Here is a 6,000-nt window from a genome sequence, read left to right on the forward strand (position 1 = left end):
GAACACACAGAGTGCAAGTGAAATGGGAATATTCTCTGCACAGAGGCAGGGCAGGTGCTGCCCTCACAGGAGCTGTGCTGCAGAAAACACCTGGGTTAGAGCCTGCAGCTCTCATCACTGCTCCTCCAGCAGAATAAACCCAGCCTGGGCTGCAAGCGCTGCGAAGAGGATGAAATGACTTTTGGAGAAGCTAGCCAAGGAGGGGAAACTAGAACAGCTCTGGTGTTTTACCATCTAGTAGAACTAACTCTGAAAAGGGTTGTTTTGGTAATGGAGCATTAGAATAGGAAACATCACTGGTACAGAAGTTGTTGCAGAGGGTGGAACTCTGGCGTCATTGAAGTGGTTTTGGTTTGGGTGGGGGAGAAAGGGAGGCTGATTATCCAGTCATTAGCAGACAAGCTGGCCATATTGTTTAGAGTCACAGGGACTTTTTTTCTTCTCTCTTTACACAAATATTCATATATTATTCGTATCCAAATCTATTAAGGCCACCAGTGCGTCACAAATCGTGCCAGTCTTTTTCTGCTATGAGGAGTGTTTTTATTTAAGAAACCCTAATAATGCCACATTCCTAAAATAGCTTGAATCTTACCCCTTTCCTCCTCTGCACATTCCTGAAATTCTCCTGGCTTTTGAAAGATAAGGCTTGAAAATTAACTTTTTTTTAGAAAATTGTAACATTCTTCACTTCATCAAATACATTTGTATGATCCACATGAAGGCAACAGTAAGATTTGTTTTTCTCTTCTTTCTGTATAGGGGAAGATAAAAGGGAAATAATGGTTCTTTAGGCTAATTAAATCAAAGTAACAGCAAGGCAGGCACAGTCTAGATTAAGACACTTTTCAGGAAATCAAATTAAGAATAGGTTAAGGCCCCTTTTTTTGTCCCATGTAAAATATTGTTACAGCCCTACTCCCTATCCTTGGCTTTCTTGTGCCACTTCTCAATTAATTTTCTCCTCACAGAAATAAACATCTTAATCAGCATGTACAATAACACCAATCACTGATGGTAATTACTCGAAGTAAAATAGCTTTTTTTATTGTAGCAAATATAAAATGACAATTCTAATTATGTAACATCTCTAATGCCTTAATGATTTTAGCCCATTTTCCATGTTTGTACATGAAAGCTGGCTCCATATTTTTACTGTTACCAAAGTTGCACTGAGATATTATTGGGCTTTAAATGTTTATTGTCATCTTAGCAAAGTGGCTTTTATTTTTTGTTTATGCTCTAAAAGCTTGGCAGAGTAATGGCAATCCACAGACTAATGGCTAATCTGGGTTTGTGCCAAAGGAGCAGTAATAGCTACAAGCACAGGAAAAACCATCAGAAGAGTAAATGCCAAATTAATCCCTGCTGTAACTCTTTTGCCTTAGTGCAGTTGGGCTGCAGAATGCCTCTTTCCCAGTGTGCATCCCCTTAGAACCCATTATTTTCCAAGGGAAATTGCACATATCAGGCTGGTTGGGCACACAGGGTTCAGCCCCTGCCTTTTTGTCTGAAAAAGAAAAAAATCCCAAACCTCCTTTCAGCTGTGGCCTCTGTGCCCTGACACCTGAAACAGCTGAACTGAGGAGCCTGGAGGAGTTACACCCTCACAAGTGAATTTAGCCTGGTAGAACTCTGAAATGCCAGAAAACCCTCAAGTGATCAGGAAGTTTTGCTAAAGACAAAAGAGTTGTATGTTTTAATGGCAACACTATGTTTTTGTTGTTTCTTTCTTTCTGAATGTTACAATTTTTTTTTTTTTTTTTTTTTACCTACTAGTACACTTATTTATTCCCACAAAATAGAGCTGTTTTTTGGAGGCAGAGTTCATGAGCTCACTGCCATTTGTTCTGCTCTTTAGAGAGCAGGAGTGTGCCTTTGCTGCTGTTGCACAGCTTTAAATTCATCATGCTCCCCCCCATGGCAAAAGGAGGGAAGAGGAGGAGGCTTCAACCTCCATACAAGGAGGAAAAAATTGAAAAGTGTTATTTTGTAATGATGCTGTACTGAGGAAGATAATTGCTAGAAGCTGAGCCACTCACCTCTGTGCTCTGTCATTAAGGATAATTTGGTTTAGTCAAACAGAGGGACACAATGCCTCACTGATGTAAAATGGGTGACAGCAGAAAGCACTTTGGACCTTTTTTTTTTCCTTCCCTGGTATTTTTTCTGCATTCAGGGGTGTATTTTCTCCGTGACTCCTCTAGTCATGTATGCAGTGTGAAGAACTCCTGGTTCTTCTTTATCCACGTGGGCTGCTAGTCCTGAAAATTGAGTAGCTCTGTATGGTTCTCTGCTCACTGCTTGTGGCTGTGGTGTTGCCCTGGCTAGGTGAGTTCTGTTAGATCTCCAGCAACCTCTTCTTTTTTCTTCTTCTGTCGTCCCAGTCTGCTTTTGGTAAATTTTGTCAGTAGGGCTATTGTGATTGTCAGACCTAAACAGGGGCACCAGTGCCTGTAGTAACTGGCCAAATGTATTATTATGTTCACTGTTTCTGATTTCTGCCTCTGTTACCAATTCCTGCAGCAGCCTTGTACATCATCTCTCAAAAGTTTTATCCAGTTCTAGCCTAGTCTTAATCCATCAAAATCCTGGCCATGCTCATATCTGTGTTTGCAGTCATCCCTGCTTGATTTGTTTTTTATTGGAGCCTTGCTGCTATTATTTAGAGAATTTCTGTGATCTCCCCATCAATCATGGGGGATCATGGTCTCATGTGTGCCTTGAGCTGCATATTCTTGGTGGGTTGATGAGTGTTTCAGCTGATCAATGCTGTTATTTTCCCTGTGAATGATAATTGTCCTGAATTCAGAGCCTTCGTAGTGTGAAAAAGGTTTTATTTGGAGATATCTGCCAATACCATCTGGTTCAAATGCCACCGTGAACTCGGATTTCTACAGCACTTCTAATAATTCATCAGGTGTATATCTGTACCTCTTGGGCAATGAGATCACATTTATCCCCTGTAAGTCTGTACAAGAACCCAGTGATCCACCTGGTCTGTAAATCTTGATTACATATTTTTCCCAAGGTCTGTGTCACACTATTATCCCTTGTTTAAACAACTTATATATATATATATTTTTTTTTTAAGCTTAATTCATCTTATTCAGGTTAAACTGGTTTATCTGCAAAGCCTTTACTCAGATGTGGACAATATGGTCATTGAATGCAAGTAATTTCATGCTTTCCATTAGGCCCCAGTAAAAAAAATCCTGAATTATTTCCAGTTGCATTCTCTCACAGGTGAATTTTTTGTGCTTTACCTGCCCCTTTGCTAGCAGGGATGTTCTTGATTTCTTATATTTCAAGATTTCTGTTTAAACATGCTAATATGTTAAATGCAGGGAGTTTACAGTTCTAAATTCTGCTTGATGATTGCAGTCTAGTCTACTAAGCCTGGCAGGTTTATTGCTAACAGCAAGCTGTTGAGTGGAAAATATTGGATACACATGAGGAGATGGCAGAAATGGTAAACAGCCCTTTGTTTTTATGGTCCATATTCTGTGTCTTACCAAACTGCTGTGTTTTTGTGGCTACTGCTCTGTAAAACAAAAAGAAACCCCAAAGCAGATCCTGGAGGATGATGCCAAAGGTGGGAAGTTCCTGGTGGCACCAAAATTAGGTGGTATCAGTTAATACCTTTTGAGTTGGAATACAACCATGAGGATACACAGCTCCGTGGGGTGAAATCCTGCTCCAGTACTTGGAGTCAAGATAATAATGGTAGCTGAGAGGTGAGTTGGTGAACTTGCATCTGTTTCTTTTGCTTTTATGGCTAAAACAATGCCACATCAGAGATATAGAATAAGTTATTAAGCTGTTGAGGATGTTGCTAGAAGAGTCTGCCTACCCTGTGCAGAGCAGCATAAGCTGCTGGGAAAGTCTGACAGTGTCTGATCTGCTTTGCACAGCTGGAAGAATAGCTCCAGAATGGGTACATTGAATAGCCCCAGAAACAGGTTTGGGAATTGTTTTTCTGTTTCCTCTTGGAGAACAAACTTCCTTGGGCTGACAATCAGTAGGCACAAAATAGGTTCCTCAAAAAAATTAAAGGATATATAATAGCATTGTTCTGAAAAACCTCCTCTGTATGTTGTGTTTTGATGTAACACTTCCCATCAGAGGTAACAATAATGGTTTCAGACTCACAGAGAACTGAATGCCAAAAAAAGTGAAATGGTGGCAATCCTTCCCCTAGTTTCAGTGAGGTGTGGGGAAGGCACAAAAAGTGTAAAATGTTGTTCCTTGCTACAACCAAACCAAACCAAACTTGGGCTTGATTGTTCCAATGTTATTTCTGTTTGTTGGTTGTTCCTCCCTCGTGTCTACAGCTTTGGGTCAGTAACCAGCAAAGTTCCAGGCTCTCACACAAGTGTACATTTAGTGTGTGTTTGCAGCTTGCACCACCACACCCTGATAAATGTGATGAAATTGGATCAGCACTAGAAGGAAGACACGTTTTTAGGGTGACTTCTCTGTCATGTTAAATACTGCATGTTCTTTCTTTGAGCATTTTGCCCTAACCATCTACAACAAACACTCAGCTGTGTTACAGCCCACAGGTCTATCTAGAATAGTTTACTTCTTAATGCTTCTAGTTCTGAATTCAAAACCTCAGACATTTTTTAGCCATGTTCATAATTACATATTTATATATATATTTTTAAAATACTGTTATTTATTTATTTTCCTAAATTCTCTCTGTACCTCAGTATGAAACTCTGGTCTCCAGCACTGTAAGTCTGTCATGTACCCTCAGAGATCTCTCACACTGTTCTCAAAAATGAGCTGTATTTGCTGTAGGCCTGATAACAGCTCCTGAATTTTTTCCTTTCAGTGCAAATTGCTTTTGCAGCTGTATTTCTATCAGTGACTATGACCCTTGCTTTCTTATCCTCATTGCTGTTTTTTTTATTTTAATTAGAGGAATGTACAACTTGCTATTCAGGTTAGTTGTCCTCTCCTCTACCACTGTGCAAAGACTGACACTTAATCTCCCCTAAGTTCCTCAGCAATTCCTCTGTGAGCTGGCCCTAAAAGGGAGATGTTGGATCCAAAAAGGGTCCAGTGCTTCTTTGCACTCTATCTTCTGCCAGCACTTGCAGTTTACTGATCTCTTGTGTGAGAACACAGGTGACTGACCATCTTTGATCTGGCTGAGTGCTAAGCTTTCTTGTCCTATTGATAGGTAAATTGTGTGGGTTTTGGGAAGCAGTTTTGGGAATGTCTTGTCCTGCTGATGTGGCAAAGATGAGAACTAGTTTGTCAGTAGTTTCATGGTTGTGCTCCTACTAAAATGAGTCCAGTATCTGCAGTTCTTTTGTAGCTGTTCTTTTGCTTGAATTTTGAACTACCACTGTATCAAGGAATTTTAGGTTATCATCTTTCAGTCTTCTGGGAGAAAAGCTCTTTGTAGCCGCTTCAAACACATGAAATTGAAAATCCCAAACATTTCCATTACCTTCAAATACAGTTGGTATTACAATCATGCATTAACACTCACTTGCTGTGTTAGTCTGGGATGATTCTGAGCATTTGTGAGGGCACTCAGAGTGAAAGAATAGTTGTGCTCTTTGTTCATCACTATTTCTCTTCCCCAGCAACCACAGTCCATGGATTTAGGATGAGATTTTTCTTAGATAACTGTAGAACAACTTTGTTTACCAATTCAGGAAACGTAGGACAAATGAGAACAGGCTGCTGTGGAATATTTGGATTTCAGACAGAATTAAACTGAAAACACAGAGTTCTAGCTTATGTCCCTGCCCATGGCAGGGCAGTTGGGGATCTTTAAGGTCCCTTCCAACCCAAACCATTCTGTGATTCTATGTCCAAAGCCACAGACACATGATGGGATGCCCAAAGTAAGGCTGCCTAAATGAACTGGAGTGGTTCAGCTCACAGGCTGTTTGTACCTTTAAAGTACACACAAAGAACTATGGACTGTCACCTTTTTAATAAAGTAGTTTCTGCTTTCTCCCATCTTGCTGTAAAATA

This window comes from Vidua macroura, chromosome 5 (assembly GCF_024509145.1).
Source record: "Vidua macroura isolate BioBank_ID:100142 chromosome 5, ASM2450914v1, whole genome shotgun sequence".
NCBI lineage: Eukaryota > Metazoa > Chordata > Aves > Passeriformes > Viduidae > Vidua > Vidua macroura.